The sequence below is a fragment of the Haplochromis burtoni genome, unplaced genomic scaffold (assembly GCF_018398535.1).
Source record: "Haplochromis burtoni strain Fernald_Lab_line unplaced genomic scaffold, NCSU_Asbu1 Contig_91, whole genome shotgun sequence".
Taxonomy (NCBI): Eukaryota; Metazoa; Chordata; class Actinopteri; order Cichliformes; family Cichlidae; genus Haplochromis; species Haplochromis burtoni.
In genome coordinates this window covers 1,213,525-1,232,760 of record NW_024582452.1, presented here as the reverse complement: position 1 = coordinate 1,232,760, position 19,236 = coordinate 1,213,525, and the positions used below count along the sequence as shown (strand labels likewise).

The 19,236-nt window shown below is 39.9% G+C and overlaps 1 protein-coding gene across 5 annotated transcripts in view; it reads right to left on the bottom strand.

The window, feature by feature from the left end:
• The window catches only part of dlgap4a (discs, large (Drosophila) homolog-associated protein 4a), a 102,434-nt gene extending 85,626 nt beyond the window's left edge, over positions 1-16,808 (bottom strand). For 3 of the 5 annotated variants that reach the window (XM_005926205.3, XM_042222683.1, XM_005926206.3), the window contains exon 1: positions 16,053-16,807. The gene's annotated coding sequence lies outside the window, so the exon portion shown is untranslated. Of the gene's footprint in view, positions 1-16,052 lie in introns of all 5 variants that reach the window. The other 2 variants (XM_005926204.3, XM_005926207.3) reach the window with 2 other exon arrangements.
• Between the last annotated feature and the right edge of the window lie 2,428 nt (positions 16,809-19,236).

The window sequence follows — 19,236 nt, the reverse complement described above, 5'->3', positions numbered from 1 at the left end:
TGCTAATTTATTAGTTAAGTAATTGAACTAGAATACCTGTCACCCAAACTGACTTCCTGGACATTCTGTTAGTGCAACTAACCACACAGCAAGCTGTGGTAGTTGTAAGTATGAGAGAGGTGCAGTTCTGTGAGTTGAATTAGCTGAAGCGAGGCCTTGCAAGCAGCTACAGAGCATCTACTGCTCTTTACTAGTACCCATCTGTCAGTCAAAATGGCTAGATAGCCTATAATAAAAAGTCTTAACAAAAGTAGAACAATTTATAAAGTGACAGCTAGTTATACAGTAACAAACAAGCAACAGCTAATGAAACATGAAAAACCAATAAAATCAGTCAATTACCTGCACTGTTGGCTATTTCCTCCGTTTTCCAGTTTTTATGCAAAGATAGGCTAAGCCAGGCTTGGCCAACTCCAGGCCTCGAGGGGCGGTGTCCTGCAGGTTTTAGATCTCACCCTGGGTCTACACACCTGAATCAAAAGATTAGTTTATTACCAGGCCTCTGGAGAACCATTTAAATCAGCTGTGATGGATCAAGGACACAGCTAAAACCTGCAGAACACTGGCCCTCGACACTGGCCTGGGTTTGGACACCACTGGGCTAAGCTGAGCTAACCTATCTAGTGGCTGTAGCTTCATATTTAACATATAGGCATGAGTAACGTATATAGCGCTTCTTTCTCTCATTATGACACTTAAAGAGGAATTAGTGTATTTCCCAAATATTCATGTTTGTGTTTAGTCTAACTTCCTATTTGAGTCGTGGGTAAACTTTCCTCGCAGCCTGCAGCAGCTTTTGTAAAGACAAGGGAGAACCTCACCTTTGTGCACAGCTGCTTCGTCCTGGCTTAATGTCACGTGGGGCACTTTCCACATTTCTGTAGATATTCTCTGTCTTACCATTGCTCATCTTACCCTGGTACCTTTTAAATCTGTGATCTCTGGTTTTATATTTTCTTGGCTCGTTTGATTCTTCTTTGCTTGTGCTGCAGAAGTCTCAGTTTCACACATTTCCTACATCCAAAAGCTTACCCTGACTCACAAACATCTGTTTTGTTTCAAGAAAGATATTGGAAGTGTCATATGTTTTTCCCCTCAATGTCAGTTCTGTCCTTGGCCTGTACTGAACATCACCACCTGTGATTTCGCTACACAAGACGAAAGAGCTACAGCCAGAAGTGTCAAAGTAAATAAACAATAAGCCAGGCTGTCAACTACGTAAATCCAAGACGATCTGAAACCTTTTCCAAGAAAAATGAAATAACTGCTACAAATACAGTGCTGTGCAAAGCTTTTGGACACTTTAAATGTTTTGGTCCTTTTCTATTAACCAGTATATTCAGTAATGCCTCTAATCAGCCCCAAATTTATTCTGCAGCATGATAAGAAGCCCAATCATACAGTCAGGCTCATAAAAGAATATTTTTATTGACTAGAAGAACAAATCCCTGATCACAACAAAATCAAGTTAGTCAGGTATCACACCAAGCTACAGAAACTGCCACCACAGCCTAAATCCAGAGATGAATACTTGATGGGCTGCTTGATGCTTGCAGTACAACCTAAATACAGAAGCTCTGTAGACTGAATCACTATCACCAAACAGCCATTTCCCCAGTCTTACCTCAGCTGTAATTTTTTGTTCTTAAGCAGGCTTATTGCAATGACAGTGCCTTCTTATATGTACCCTTCTCTTTATACAGCCATATGAAACATGAATTCCTGTTCTGTACATCCAGGCACAGACATCGCCTTTGATTGAATCATGACATTCAGCTTCTGACGCTCGCCCACATTTCAGTCATCCTTGGGAGGAGACAGAGCTGGCAGCCTCACATCGGCCATCCAGGGACAATGCGGCAGGCAGGCAGGCAGGCAGGCAGCTCTACTACTGTAGTGGCATGGCAGGTTCAGCTGAAGGAGAGGCGCTGACATCCATACTAATGAGACTCTACACAGCGCAGTGACCAAGCGTATGCAGGAGGATCAGGCAGAAACAATCACACAGCTTCCAGAGAGCATTTGAAAAAAACCTTCTCTCCACCATTTAAAGAAGAAAGTTACTTGCTCTCTCTTCTCCACCTCAAACCTCTCAACCTTTGAAACATTTTGACACACTACTGCACACTAACTGTTCACAACAGCCCCAACAAGGACCAAGCATTGATCTCATAGTGGAAACAGCAACCACTGTTGGTTAATTAGTTTAAGAACAGCAGACTGAGAACAGACTGTTTGCTATATTACATTGTTCAGCTTTACATTTTTAAAATCTCATTACTGACTGCTGAAGTTAAATTTCCATATTTCCTTTTTGTCAAACAAGCTGGATTTGATATAGAGATGAACTGTCGTTGCTTCTACAGCACAACAAACAAGACAAACAAAGTCAGAATTCAGTTAACGTCATGGCTTATTTGATGTATTAAAAATCTTCTTTGTCAAACGCTGAAGCACATGTACTGAGATCAGGCTCCAAAAGCAGTACAGCTATGCAAAGGAACCGATTGTTTATAAATTGTATAAACTGTGTGTCTCAAATGAACTTAATATCTTGCATTCTACTGCATGAAATGTGATTTTGGAGTTTAAAAACGGCTAATATATAAAAATGGTAAAATATTTATATTTATGTGCTGTGTGTGGGTGTAATTGGGTGAATGAGACTTGTAGTAGAAAGCACTTTAAGTACTCAAATTAAGTAGAAAGGAGCTTTCTGAGTCCATTTACCATTTCAGCATGATCATGCAGTGATTGGCACTGTGGCCTCATAGCAAGATTCAGAATCTTTATTGTCATTGTAGCAATGAAACATTGAACAACAAAAATGAGGCGCAATTTAGGTTTAGTTAACTATAAACTTGATAGGCTTCACCCTCCTGGTCATAAGAAATTGGATGGATGGACCTCTTCCCTCACCATGTGTGTATACACCACTCTGCATTTGATCATTAGTTATTATTAATCTCTGGCTCTCTTCCACAGCATGTCTTTCATCCTGTCTCCCTCCTCTCACCCCCAACCGGTCGCAGCAGATGACAGGCCTCCCTGAGCCTGGTTCTGACGAAGGTTTCTTCCTGTTAAGAGGGATTTTTTTCTTTCCCACTGTCACCAAAGTGCTTGCTCATAGTGGCTCATCTGATTGTTTTGGTTTCTCTGCATAATTGTAGGATCTTTACCTTACCACATTAAGCACCTTGCGGTGACTGTTGTTGTGATTTGGCGCTGTATAAATCATATTGAACTGAATGGAATTAAAATGTTATCGTTAAATATATTGGACTGTAGTGACAATATGTAGAGTGGCACCAAGAAGACAAGGTGCTGTTTGTCAACAAAGAAAACACACCAATGGAGATATTTGGCATTTGGTTCAGGTGATCGGGGAGGGGTTTTAAACAAAACAAAAGCAACAGAGAAAGAAGAAAACACTTAAAAGTCAGACATCCAGACTCTTTAGCAATGCTCCAGACACTTTCTACTATTTTTTTGTTTCAGCTATTCCTGACCTACCTACAGCAACTGATGCTAGGCCAAATGTGCCAAATCTCATTTGGACCTTTTTGTTGGTCACAGCTGAGTTTACTCAAGTAAAGCATGAGGCAAAAAAGTTGTAGCTATCTGGAATCCCATCTGCTGTTTTTTCAAGGCTTCTGTTATAGTCAGGATATCTTTGTGGCAAATAAAGGATATGTGGTTCAAGACTTCCTATTCCCTGCATCAGTCATTGTTTACAACCACAGATATCTACATATAAATATCTATATGCAGATATAGATATAGTTAGATAGATTTTTACTCACAAATACTACAAATGATCACAAATACAAAGAGGACTAATTGAAAAATTAACAAAATGCTTCCATGACATCAACAAACAATGTCTAAGGACAGCAGGAGCCAGGGTTGCTTACTGCTACTGTGTACTTCTATGTGATATACAAATGAAGCTAAAGGATGGAGCATTGCATGGAAGGGAAAGGCAATGCATAAGAGTACACAGTGACCTTTGGGAATCCTTGCAACTCTCCACAAGAAATTCATTAGCATATCCAACAGATTAATGGAGTGCGATCGCCTTGTGATGACAGACAGATGTTCTCCAAGCAGGTGGCAAATCCGGGTTCTGACATTAGTCACTTCCTAATGCTCAGCTGTCAGTTCTGTAAGTTTAAGCTACAGAGATGTGCAGAATTCAAGAAGAGGTCTGAGACAACTCCTTTATCCAAGACCTACATCACAGTCGTGCTTCCAGACGGGATCCCCATGGGAAAGACTGATTCTGCCATATATCTCCAAGTCATCCAGGATTTGCCCTCTAGCCTCCTGTGAGGCTCAGGAGCCTCTTGCTGCCCCATTACCTGGCAGTCTCAAGGCACAGCTGCCTCCCTGCTGCTGTTCTGCTGTTCCTGGTGTTTTACAGTTAGCACTACAGGGATTTAAAACATCGAGCTCAGGGTGACCTGCCCATCAGTTGACGCCCCACATACAAGGATAAAAGTGAAACAAGAGGTCAAGCCATGTTCAAGAAACATAAGCAATTCAGACAGCCTGCTGTGGCGACTGTGAGTTTTAAATATGCACAAACACAAGACAGCAGAGGAACTGCAGAAGTCAGTTCTTTGCCTGTGTTGTTAATCCTGCCGCAGTGACAGAGCAACACAAGTGTCTCTATGACATCACACATTTTCTCCCTAAATCCAATGAAATTAGTGAAAACACATCACTGCTGTCCATTAGCCCACGATAATCAATTGATAGGCTGCTACTCAAATATGTTTGCTCCAATACTTATCTAGTACATATTGCGCTATACTCTCTATATGAACAGATGGTCATGACATAATGAATATGTACCGCTATTATGACAAGATCCCACATAACTGTGTTTTAACAATTATTCGTGTGACTTGGAGTGCTGCAAGCTCCACTTTGCGCAATGAGTGCGAATGTCCATGAATGCACGATAAATAATATATAGACATCAAACTGACGCAGAGAAACGAGGGCAGCTGTCACATGCGCTAATGCTCTTGTTAAGTTTAATAGTGTGAAGACGTGACCACATTGTCATGCAAATCTCTTGCAGTTCTAAGATAAAACAGGGAACACTAGATATGGTATCAGCTTAGTTTAGGAGGATTTATACCCTTTAAAAATTAAGAAAGGATGGAATACACTAATAATACACTTAAACACTTTCAGGCTGCCATTCGTTGGTAGACCTGGGAAAATGCTGCTTCTATTTATATAGGTTTGGTACTGGCAGCGTTGTAACTTGGTACATAGGTGGGATAAATACACTTGCAGGATTCAGGACAACAGCAGGATTCAATGTAGCAGAGCTCTAATACAGCAAAAATGTAGTAGCGCACCTCGTGTCATGTGATAAACCCTTCTGTTTAGCTTCAAGGTTATAGTGAGGATGAGTGATCAGAAGTGTGTTTGTATTCAGCAATCCTGGGAGACGTGTTGCATCTATCTGTGAAAAAGGGAGACAGGCTTCAAATTGCCTCACTGCTGAGGATGACACAGCGCACAATCACTCCTTCCAGCTACAGTCAAAGTTTGCGTGAGTGTGTGTGCATGTGTGGGTTGAGGGGATGCAGGTGTGTAATGTCACAAGGTTGAATGTTGTTCTTGACTCTTTGCGGCCTTGACAGCAAACGGGCAGTGCGGGTGCGTTTACGTCTCTCCAGACCCAAAGTAGGTGTAAGTTTTGAAAGTAGTAAACGAAGTGCAGCCAGACACACAGAAACCTGCTAAGTAAATGCACGAAAACAATTAAAAGGGATTCTTCATGTCGTTTAACTAAATGAAAGTGATATATTATATGACTAATTTGTAAAAGAACATGTATTTAAATGTATTTAGAGCAGCCTAAAGCCAGCTGGTTAATTTTCATCAAAATAAGTAGAGACACATTTCCTCATTATGTTCATAATCACTGAAGTGCTAGCTTATAATGACAAATGTACAAATAAAGTTTCTCTGCGGAGCTTTATATCCTCTAACTCATTTGTTTTCATTTCACCATTTCTGCTCACATTACATCATTTCTCAGCCACAACAGGCAGCTGTTTTCAGCAGAAAGGCTCTGATGAACCAGCCCTGTGGTAGGAAAATACAGGTTTCTGAAAGTCAATGCTTTACTACGGGTACAAAAAATCCCATGTAGTCTAAAGTAAAGAACATGGACAAATTATGAATACCAGTAACTAGCATATAGGACCTGAGTAAGTCTGAAGTCACAACATGTTCACATCAACCATGTACACAGCACGTTTAACACCATATACCTTTTCCCTTCGATATCAGCCTATAAAGTAAAAGAGGAAGACTAAAACAGGATTATTTAATGGCCACCACTGACCTATTCAAGGTTGCTTGTGGGTTTAGGTCTGGTTATAAATCAACCCCTTTTCATGAAATTTTCCCCTATGTCACGTACCCAGATAGCAATCCACTGATTTAAAAGAGGCTATCAACTATTTCCACTGTGATGCCATCGGCTTTTATAAGTTTTTGAGACCTCTACATCATTACTGTGACTCATTTTTCCCTGGAAAAAACAAAATAAATTGCCCAATACATGTTTATGTACACCACTTTAGTGGTGTGGTGGTGACACCCCATATGGAAAAGATATATATATAAATCTTATAAAGTTTGTATTTGTCTTGTGTGAAACTTGTATGAAAAGCATATAAGAGTGAAAACAGATATAAGATCCCTTGAAAAATTATATAATGAAACTTGTATGTTTTGGATACTTACTAAAACAATGTATGAAAGTAATGAGAAAGTGGCCACTTTCATGAGTAAATCATGAAAGTGGCCACTTTCATGAGTAATCACATATAAGTTTTTACTATTTCTTTTCCATATTTGACAGTAGATGTAAAGATGTTACATTTTTAAAAAGATTATCATAAATTATCAAACCTATCATTGATTGTTGCCTAAACTGAACACTTATGGAACTCACAATGCAAACAACAGTGTTGTCGCCCCAGTTCTGCACGTTATATCGACCATCATCCAGCTACGACTTGCACATGAAGCTAAAACATTGCGTCTATGCATTATTTGGTTGGTAGGAACGTTCCACTAAAACTTTTTTGGCTAAACAAATTATCAGAAGGCTGTAATGTGATTTCCAGCTGAGACGGTTGTCACATGCTTAATTGTTGACTGCTTTGCACTTTGAGTTCTGATATGGCTACAGTTTTCTAACTTTTCTGTTATATCTCAAGCTGTGGGAGTGACTTAACGTTATTATTCAAAATCTTGACACCATGCACAGGCAGGATTAAGCCAAAGCAAAGCCACGGTGTGATTTCCCAGTCTCCAACTTGAGCTTAGTTTAATCTGCATCACACAAAAGGCTACAGTATTCCTTCCTGAAATCCTTTGCCTAAATGAGAACGTGTGTGCCAGTGAAAGTGCACACATTATCACTTATGTGGACAGAAAATATTACTTGGAATGATGTAATGTTTTCTGTCTGGCTTGATGCAGCCTTTGTACAGTCATGGTGTGGGAAACGCACATTGTGCGCAGCCTCCATGTGAAACTTTTATATGTGCCAGTGTTTTTTGGGGGGTAAATAATTTAATACCATTTGGATATTGTTGACTGCCTTTGCAGCGGAGACATGTTAACATATTAAAGGTCGACGAGCTCCTTGAGAAACAGAATTATACAATTACAAACCTAATAATAAGAGTGTTTTGAACACAGAAAGACCTCGATTTTGTTTAAACACCATAACAATCTGTCCTGATTCGTGTGGGTGGGAATGGCTAATTACAAGAGCATAAAGAAGTTTTGTTTTTTGAATTTATTTGGTCGAGTTTAGAGGGAAAAACAATGTTTTTCTTATGTTTAATGGCCAAAATTAAGAGTATATGCTCTACGGTCAACATGCAGTATTTGCTTTCAGTAACAGTGCAGGAGGTTGGAATGTTGGTTTGGTGTGTAACATGTTTGACTTTTATGTAGTAGACTAAAGTTTACATGCCGTTCTTATACATGATAACTTTATAAAAATATATACTTGGAAATATTTCAAAATGATCCAAATACAAACCCAGTGGAACTAGCTCTATGCTAGTTTTGGAAGTCCAAATCGTTTTTGGAAGGTAGACACATCTACAGTTAAGCTCATTCACTTTGAACTTCTTAAAATCTTAAAATAATTTTTTCAACAATATATAAAATCAGATACAAAAACAGGTGGAAATAAATGGCTTTTTTAAGGTGCCTTAACCTTACCATTTGTTTTTTAACGGTAATAATTACAGAAAGAGAATGTAAATATTCACTATCAACTGGATGCAACCTTTGTATAGCAGCTTTGACTGGCACAGTAGCAGCAGTCTATGATCCCTCCCAGCACTACAACAAGATAACCTACCTAAACAAAGGGAAACTTAATAATATCTACATGTGATCTAGCAGAATTAAATCTCCCTGATAACAGCCTTATTAGTTAGCCTCTCTTTACGTCATGCATTGTGCGGTGGACCAAAAACTGTTCCTGGATCACATTAAAAAGCACTCAGCTGTCAAAAACAGGGTGACCGTGATCATTTGCCAGAAGTGTATGTACGAAACAAGACAACAATCATTTGTGGCATTAGTCCATGAATCGATACACTCTAATTTTCGAAAGAGTGCCATGAAACAGAATGGACAGCCACAATGAGCTGCTAGAAAAGCTGCAGGCAAGAGGCTGCACACCTCCAACTGGTTTCACTGTCTTCAGCTGTTGTGTGGAAAAAAAAACTGTACTGTGTGCATGCAAATCATCTGCAAACCTGATCATGTTTGAAATTATTTTATGACCGACTTCTGCGCTTAAACGATGTACTGTATGCTTATTTGGTTGCATTGTACACAAATGCTTTCCTTCTTTTGTATTTTTGCCCAAACAGCAGATGAGGAGAGCAGGATGTCAGAACAGAAACAGCACAAACAATCTCCTACAGACCAAACGCTTCTGAAACGCTCCAAGTGTAATTTGAAATCGTGCAAAGAACGGAACGAACCTCGTCTGAGACGTGACAACACAGACATGCACCCAGTGTGCTCTCGGGGGTAAGTGTTTGCTGTCACCATAAGTGTCACCACATTCACCAGGACTAAATGATTCTAACTTAAGCAAAACTTTGCTGCAGAATAGGTGATTTGATGTCTAAATTTCACAAAGAATAGAGGCTCCATTTTTCTTCTTATCACTAATAGACCATAAACAAAACAGTTGCAGCTTGGCGTCAGTAATGAATTTTTCATCTCTAGTATCTCGTTGAATAAATTAGAGTCCAGTCGAGTATTTATTTCAGCAAGCATTCTTAATTGTTACGTTTTAAAAAGATGCTGCAGAGATCAGTCCTGGTCAGAAGTGTTAATTATCTCTATTCACACTCGGACCCTGATGCTGTATGCATGAAATCAGGGGAAGCCATGCATGCCAAAAGGTCAAAATAATCTTGTGTTTAGGTGATGAGATGCAGTGCTAGCAACACACGTGATAACATGCAATGCCATGTCCATATGGTGCCGGGGGCCAAGACTGTGACACAAGCACACACCCAGGGTCAGGTCTCGGTTTGAGTGAATGTAATTGGCGGCAAGAGCCAGAAGGCAGGCAACCCATAGTGTTAATCTGCAGAGGGCTTAGATCTGCTCTCTGGCTCCCTATTAAGCTCACTGTCTGTCCACTGTTTTGCAGTAAAATGAATATCAAGGCCCAAACAATTGTATACTAGTAAAGCAAGTTAATAATAGTTCTATCAATTTAACACTGGCTTTAAAGCAAACAAATCTTGCTGCAGGCATTTTAAGGTAGGAGTGGATCTTTCCCCGGATAATGCAACTAACACTTTTTCTGCATGCTTGTGTTTGTTTACCACAATGTTGTCCAGCAACACATTAGAGCATGATGAGCATTTGTTATCCCACTGTTCTCTGGAATATGTAAGTGAATTTATGCATTTGGTTTGGACCTGCTGGAGGGTAGCAGGTTTCCAAAAGGCAAAATCTGTTTTGAACACCAGTTTTCTTATGTTTACAAAGAAGTAATTAAAGCTGACTTCTGTTTCAAGGGCAGTGGATATTACAATGAATACCCGTGAGCTCAGTCCTCATCCAAAAAAAGTATTTTTACATACACAAAACCACCCACAGACACAATCATCGAGAGCTGCCCCAGAAATGCAAGCGAAGAATGAAGAAATTCTCTTTGTAGTTCCAAAACAAAATATCCCTGAGCTTTGAATGTCACCCTGCATTATTCCTGTTCTCTGTCTCCTACCGTATTGCTTCTACCTTTCACACAGAAGACGTCTCTCGATCACGGTTTGTCAATTGTCCTTGTCTGTTAGCTTTTATTTGGATCCAGCTGCAAACTGGTCGTGCAGGAAAAAGCAAAGCAAATGTTTGTTCAACACCAAGAAAACTGTTTTTCACATAAAAAATTAAAAAATAAAATGCACACACATTGGCCTGAACAAACAACTGTTCCTGGGATTGTCTCTGCTGTGGACACATGAGACATAATTAATCACCAGGGGACACAGACTCCTTAATTGCTGCATTCTGATAAATTGTCCCTGGTGAAAAACGTTAAGCATAACATGCAAATTTGTGTCAGAGGATCCATTCAGCGACGCAGCCCAGGCAGGGACTTATTGTAAAATGACACATGCAGGAAGATAACAAGACACTTGTCAGGGGCATACTGTAAAATGGTTATTTCTATTTTGGGGCTCGCAAGAAGTGGAAAGTATGAGATGTTTCAACTTGAATTTGATGAACGCTGAAAGACAGTTGAAGTATGCCGAGGAAAGAGAGCTTTTTTGGTGCGATGTAGCGGAATGTTTATCATTTCATTTGATTTGTCCTTGGGGGTTGTTTTTGCTGCGTGAAACAAGCCGCTAAACAGAAGAGGGCACAAAGGAAGCGAACAGGATAAGAGGGATAAGAGGGTAGGAGACAGGGAGAGGAAAGCAGAGGAGCTATTTGAGCACAGTGACCCGATGGCAGGAAAGGTCACTGACTCAGCAGCACAGAGGACCATCAATGGAGGCAGACTTTAATCACCTTCAGCCGCTTCATCGGCTCCTGTGTGAGATGGACCGAGAGAAGCATTACCAAGGTCATAAAATCTCTCTCTGTTTCGGACGTACAGAATGAGATGAGCGCATCTCCTCGGAGCTGAAATCACGCCATCTTTGCTCTTAATTTGAGCCGTCTTTCTCAAAAAATTTAAGAGGGTGATGATGAGACAATAGCTGAACAGATGGAGCACTAAGACACTTCATCAATGATAAGAAGGAACTGTACACATGGCTGGCTTGAGAGCGCCATTCTTCTGCATGAACCGAAGTTACACCGGTGGCTTGTTGCTATGGTAAATACAAAGAAACAACAGCTTGAAATACTGTATGGGATTTCTTCTCCCGGTCAGACAGCAAACACAACGGGTCTCATTTAAGAACATTTTTGAATTCTTATTTTATCCATGTCTGTTTTTTGCGAGTTTTTTTTCAATGAGGATTTTTTTTTTGTACTCAAGTTATATTCAATCAAATGATTTTCATCCATCAGTCTGACTGTTTTTTACCCATCAAAATGTTAACAAAAACTCCATTATCTTAACTGCTGATCCAGTTTAGGATCACAGAGGGGGCCTGGAGTGTATCCCAGCTACCTTTAGGTGAGAGGTGGGGTACGTTTTGGACAAGTTGACAGTCAATTGCTGGGCTAACACAGAGAGACAGACAACTATTCACACACAGTCACACCTACAGCCAATTAATTATCAGTTAAACTAACATGCATGCCTTGGGAATGTGGGAGGAAGCCAGAGTACTGGGAGAGAGCCCAAGTAGGCCCGGGGAGAACATACAGACTTCACACAGAATTCACCTTGAAGATCTCATGAATCCCTGCCTTTTTACTAAATAGTATAAGCAAAGATTTCCAAGGAGAGAATTTCCATTCTAGCCACTTTCATTGTGGACCTCAAACTTGTACAAGGGCAAAAGATCAGCTTGTGTTTCTAACTGGTCCCACATGCTGAGGATCATCGCTGGTGATAAGAGCTGGGTCCAAACTACGGGTTGTCATATATCATGCCATCTACGATGACGCCCATATAAATTTTTATGTTAAAAAAATATGATGCCATGTGTTCAGTTCCGCAGCATGCACAAGAGCAACCAAAAAAAACCAAACCAAACTTGAGCTACCTCAACAAACCCCAACAAAATATGAAGCTGCTAAATACAATCTTCACTCGCTGTTTAGCAGATTTGCCTCCGTGAGACTTCATTCTGTTATTCAAACTGACCAATCATCAATTTGACACACCGGAGAAGCTCACAAAAGTGCAAGGGGACAGAATGGGACCTCTTCTGAGCAATCTAAAAATAGCAGCTGTGTTCAAAACAGTCCAGATGTGAATAAGAAAACATCCTGGAGTAAACATAAGCCAAATGTAAATCAGGTATAGCTGTCTGGTGGAGTGATTTAACTTTATGACTGCACTTGGTATAGGTTGCCATGTTGAAATGGATCAAGTAAACAAAATTTTTAAAAAGTCTCTCAGTAACTTCACTTTGATGAGGTTACAGCGAACAGATAAGTAACTTTTCACTAAGATTGTCTTGATTATATAGTTTAAAACAGTCTAAATGTAGTCCATTTCTGTATCTAAACTCCAAATTCATCCATTTCTAGAATTCAGGTCCAGTGAGTGCATTTTCCCTTTACAGGTTTGCCTTTACTGACATTAAAAATGTGGAACAAATAGCATCAATAGGCTACCTCAAACAGTAGTTTTAATAACAACAGACATATTAAATTCAGCAAACTATATTGCTGTCAGTTATAGTACTACATCAGTCAATATAACAGTGCGACATAAAGGCTGGTGAAGCTGCTATACTGTATTTAACTTGTTGTTTCTGTCACCTGACCTTACTCCCACCACATACAGCTGATAATCTAGAGTGAGATGAGAGAGGAGGAAATCCAGCCAAATGAATAACAAAGGAGACAGAATAAGAAAACGTTGTTTTCCTTGTGCATTGAAATGCTTTTTAGGCCAATGCTATATGATATTTCTGTCTCTTCTGATGATACAGGTAATGACCAGCACGGCCAGTCATACTTCAGGAAACCTTATGAACTGTAAGCAAAAGAGACTGGAGAGAATTATCGGCTCCATTTGCTTCCAGGCTCCCACTGTTTTATGTAGCTCTACAGTGAGGTGAAGCTCCCTGTCCACAACTTCATTTTTGATTTACTCCCACCTCTCTTACTCCCAGACACTTTCAGCAACAGCAGGCAACTATTTTCAGGTTAAAAGATTATTTAACATTATTTCTTCTGCAATAGAAAACTGATGATTAGCGACTAGCTGGCTGAACATTTAGCAGGTTAATTGCTCGATGTTTAAGCTGCTAGAGACCAAAACAGAGATAAAAAAAAAATGTTGCTTTGTGTCTGTTAAATGCAGTTAGGCCCAGCTTTTATTGTTTGTACTGGACTGTTTTGGTTTGGTGTATTGGTCTTTACCTTTATTAACTAAGGAAGTACTCATTAGTATCTCTACATCTACTGTTCGGGGCTTTATTGTGAAAGCTGACCTGAATGACCAGATACTTTTTTGTTCCACTACATTTATCGGATTATTAAAACACAAGCCATGCTGGCAAACAATACAGCTCAAAATAAATAAACGCCATTAATATTTGTATCTTGTCACACTGTCTCGAGTACAAGTCTGTGATCACAGGTGAACGGCTTCCTTCTGGATAGTTGGTTGGCTGGAGAGTGGAGAGAGCAGAAAGGAAAATGTTCCTACAGGAAACTGCTCGCACCACGATTTGTGGATTGTTTTTTTTTTTAATTGTGTTTTTTTAAGAAAATACAAACATTTCTATAGCACATATCTCTGATACAGGTTGAAAAATATAGATGGGAAAAACCACTGCAGGTGACAGAAAAAATATCTGTTTGATTTTGGAGTGAACAACATATTTACCCATTTATGCATCAAACCAATGACTATTGTATTTTATTCTTTAAAAAAAAGCCATTTGGGTTTGTTTTTTTTTGACATTTTTACCTTGAAATATATTTTAATTGCAGTACTTTTAGTTATAGGGATGTATATTTCTACACTCCAGCCTGCTCCTTTAACTTGAGTAACAGATTTCAGCACTTCCTCCACCAGTGAATAAATGTAGTGGAGTAAAAAGTACAATGTTTCGTACTGAAATGTGGGTGAGTAGAAATGTTACATAACTTAAAATGGAAGCACTCATGTAGCATACAAGTTGAACTCAAGATTACACGCTACTCCGTGCACTTAAATACATTCTTTCACTAGGAGATACTACAAATATTCATCTTTGAGATTGTTTCAGATTTAAGAAAAAATAATAATGCCTGGATAGTTTGCATGACAGCTCTCTAAATATTCACATAATGGGTTCAGTGTGATGGATTCTGCAACTCTGGCTCAGTTTCTGGATTCGTCCGGGTCCTGGTGTGAAAATACTTCTAATGCTCTGCGTCCTGTTGACGTCACACTGATGTGTGTGATACTGTATGCTATCTTTTCTAATCACTCCCTGCAGTAGCCCTGACTAAGCCGGTTTTTAAAACACCCACCATCCTGGACCGGAGCCAGCTGGGTTTCCTTCAAACTCCGTGGTACAGTATCATCATGGCTGTTGGCTCCCTGGCAGCAGATATGACATTGACACCGCAGTTAGAGGCTACAGTCCACCACCAACAGAGCTGTTTGACACTGGATACCCAGAGATGTCTTGTTTGTACTGCTCAACACTGAGTGTGTATGCTTTTAGTTTTCTGCTTAGAGCAAACAATCCAGTGCACATTTAAAAGTCAGCAAACAGTAAAGTGTGTATTTACCATCCAGCCTATATAGTGATGTGTAAACCTTCCAGCCTGCACAGCACTAGATTGAAGCCACTGTGAAGCCACAGGCATCCTTCAGTGTGCCATCCACAGATTTGTGGTTCCATTGAGCTGCGGATGAATTATTAATCAGTCTTTCACTAACAAAATGGGCTTTTAATTGTAGAGACCACTGTTCGACAATGACAGCTGAAACACGAGCCTTGATACAAACTGGCTATCGATCATCCCCCACGGACTCATCTGCAGCTTTACAGTAGAAGAGAGCTTGTTTCTGTCCACACAAAAAATTTAGCAGGCAGCTCCTGCTCCCTCCAGAGGACAGGGCCCCTTAGAAATATGTCTTTCACACACTCGATAATAAAAACTGCAATATTTTAGGACCGAGAATGATGAAACTCGAGGATAGCCTGAGTTTTTGCTGCTAGTTTGGGGTTTTATTTCCACTCATTAAAGATCAAGAGAAAAAAGGAAAAAGCAATGCCACTATATATATATATATATATATATATGGTTCTGATTAATTCAAAATCTGCAGAGTTAAAAGCTAACAGAGATTCACCTAATTGTTCTCAAAAGACATGCTTTTCCCTTTCCAAACTCTGAATTCAGTGGCTGTTTCTCCCTGCAGGAATGATGAAAGCAAAGATTTGATAACTTTGACAAACACAGATCATGCGCATAAGACTAAAAAGGGGAAAGAAAGATTTCAGGCACCACTATCTTACAGGATAAACCGACTTTGGCTTTGGCAGGCTGAAGCCAGGTAGTCCAGGCATCCTGAGGTGAATAACTGTTACATTCACAATAAATCAAGCTGCTGGCATGATACCTACATTGATTTATGTCAAGTTACTTACAGGGCTCTTTGCGCTAAAAACACACTCGTATTTCGACAGGTGAAAATCGACCTAATCCAAACACCCAAATCAATCGTCAATTTCAACTCAAGAAGACTGGAATTGTCGATGCAACAATGCAGCCTGATGAGCTCCCATTTGAGCTGTCAGGTTTTTTGTTGTTTGTTGTTTCTTTTTTTCTTCACTGAAACCCGCAACGCCCGATGTAAATCCTGAACGTGTCAACAAGCTTACCTTTTTCATTTCACTGTAATCAGCGGCAGAAGGGTGTCGGTCACACAGGAATAGTTATCCAGCTCTTACATGCCGTAATATCACAGTCACCCGGCTGCTTATCTGTCGAGAAGGTAAACAAGGCGATCCTATAACATCGCTAAAAAATAAAATTGTCTTTCTTTATCTCTTAGTTGGAGCCTATGGCACCATTTCTTTGCGGTCATTGCGTGTCGGTCCTTGTCCACAGCAGCTACAGCGGTGTCTCTCTGACAGCAGCTCGCCGGTTTACTCAGGGATCCATCGCGGCAGGGAAAACGCAGTTTGGAGGCTGCCGGTGATGCTGCAGCAGCAGCGTTTGGTCCGTCGAGACGCGGGATGAGAGAGGTGGGGGTGGGGGCATCCGAGGGCCCACGACAAACCACCCAGCTCCGTAAATGAACTCATCGGACCCGAAATCACGGTTTCATGAGCAAACGGTGGTTGATGAATCATTATGCGCAGAGAGAGGCCACATGAGTGCGTGCGTGCGTTTGGATGTCTATTCTTTCCGTTTGTGAGGAGTGATGCTCCTTGATGATTCAAGGAGAGAGAAGAGGGAGTTTAAAGGAAAAATTCATTCAAAAAGCAGACCGCAGGCCCGAGCTTTGACTGACATCGAGTTGGTGATTTTATCGGATGACGCTTTTTAAAGTTGGTCAGAAACAGCAGATACGATCGTTCTGATCACTGATTAATCAGCCGATTATTTTCATTTTCCATTCTGATTTGGTAAAAGCAAAGGACAAATAGCCACGTAATTTTTTAACATCACAAGACAGAAAACAATTGTTTTCAGCCATTAAAAAGAGAAAACAGGGGGGGGGGGATCTTTATTTTTGGGACGCTGGACCTAGAGTTCTTCCTAGAAAAGTGACTGAAAGAATAAACGGATTATCAATTAGTCTCAGTTGATCAACTGATTGATTTACAGTTGCTACATCCAAGTTAGATGGATGAGCTCAGTAGCGAATCCAGAGTCTATCGGGGACCTCAACAAAAATCACAGTGGGCCCCTCCAACCAGCCTCCCGTCGCAGTTATAATATTACTGGGTCATGTCACTGACGGCAGAGCTGGGCACATAGGCTGCTCTGCCGTCTAAGTTAATTGATGTTAAACTTCAACATACACAAAAGAAGTCGAGTTATGCCACAGTAAGATACTTTAGTCAAGTCTCTCCCACATTTAGGATCAGATGTGCAGCGTTTGGTTATTTGGTGTTAATCATTATTATCTACGCCACTCACCTCTGTCTCACTTTTTTTTATCCTCTTCCTGTTTATTTTCTTTCTTTTCTCACTTCCAGGATGACTCTTCTTCATTTTTATTGGAGTGGCTAACTCAGTGTAAATGAGAGTTTAAAGACACAGGTACACATCTACAACACGATAAAAGCTGCATCAGCAAACCATTTTCTCAGCTGTAATTGCATTTGGAGATTAGTTAAAAAAATACCTGTACAGTACATGTGCTGTAGAACTGTTTATATAAACAAATACAAAGATTCTTAAAGGACTCAGCTCACTTGCATTGATACACAAACACGAGCACATGCAGGCCTATAATCAATATTTGAATCATATCTAATTTTTCTGTTTCTTGAGAGACTGGTCTCTCTCGGGAACTCTGATATTAAATTAAATTATTGTGAAGCTCTTTATAGCATCTTTCAGCCTATTGTTTGTACTCTCTGGCCTTAATCATGCTGTTTTGGTTCAGTCACACTGTTCTCAAATTATTATTTCCAGCTTCCAGTATCTGATTTCACCAAAGAAAGACATTAACTCACATAGTCTGTGCCTTTCTGCATTAGCAGTTTCAGTTCACACTGGAAACTATCAGTTTCTCTGGCTATTCTGATAATGCTTACATAAATGTCAGACACTTCTAGCTGTATGAATGCAAAATCCATCTACCATGTTGCCACTCTGCTTTCTGTCTGAGCCATGGTGTTGCCCTCTTTGTTTTGATTCACAAACACGGGCTTATCTTGGGAAATCTCTTATTGTCATTCACTGGACTGGATTATTTTTTAATCCAGATGTTTAGAAAGGTCTTTGGAGACTTTGAAGACACCCTCAGAACAGCTGTAAATTGATTCAAACATGTTAAATAGCTATCCCCAGTCTCAATATATGAAACTGAGTCCTCACGAGTTCAGAGAGTTCAGAGACAGAAAGTCCAGATGTATTATAATGTTGCTCTAAAATTGTGTTCACAGATTGTTATCCAGCAAGCCCACTGTTGTTAACTAAAATCGTTAATGTAATAAACCTTTTTTTTTTAATATGTAGACTGTATATTATCATGGTGATTTAAGTGGTGAATAACTCTTTGTTTATGATCCTAAATTAAGTGAATTATAATTATATGAAGGTCAGGTTTTAAATATTAATGTCTCCAATTTCACATATAAAATACGCATGATTATAGCGAAATTCTGGGCAGTCTCTGAATCACTACCAGATTTTTGCCTGTGAGATGACCCACCGCTACAGTCTGACTGACAGATATTAATCTTCATATGTACAGAATGTAACACAAAAAGAACTCATGAAGGTTTCCCGGAGTGAATAATTTCGACACAGATGTTTGTATGCCCAAATGCAAACATTATTAGACACACAGAAGCACGCACATACACAAATACACATAGGTCTGTGCCACAAGCAACTGAAAGAATACGACTAATCTCCAGTTTGAAATCAAACTGACAATGAAAGACAATCTTTCCTCTCCAGAGTAATGCCCAGTAGCAAAAGCATTAAGGATGGCTGATTGGATAAAACCATGACTAATAACTATGCTCCTGATCCAAGGATGGATATCCAAAGGGGGCACAGAGGCGGCCAGTGGTTGTGTTGTAAACTGAATGCTTTTGTTGTGTGTACTTCTTCTTTGTAAGGTATCTGGCAGTAATCCCTGACTTATTGCTTTTTTACAAGTTGGCTAGTTAGTTCCCAGTTCAACCATAATGGACTGTAAATTTACCTGCTCGATTATATTTCAGATATTAGTGGAAACATCTGTTTTTTCTTTGAACACCCTACAAGGCCTGACAGGATTTGGATCAGTGGCATGTGTACCATCCTACCTATGGACTAAAGCCAATTAAATGGCCACTTGGCTGTGTGTTTGTCATGTCACTGTGGTTTAATAGGTGA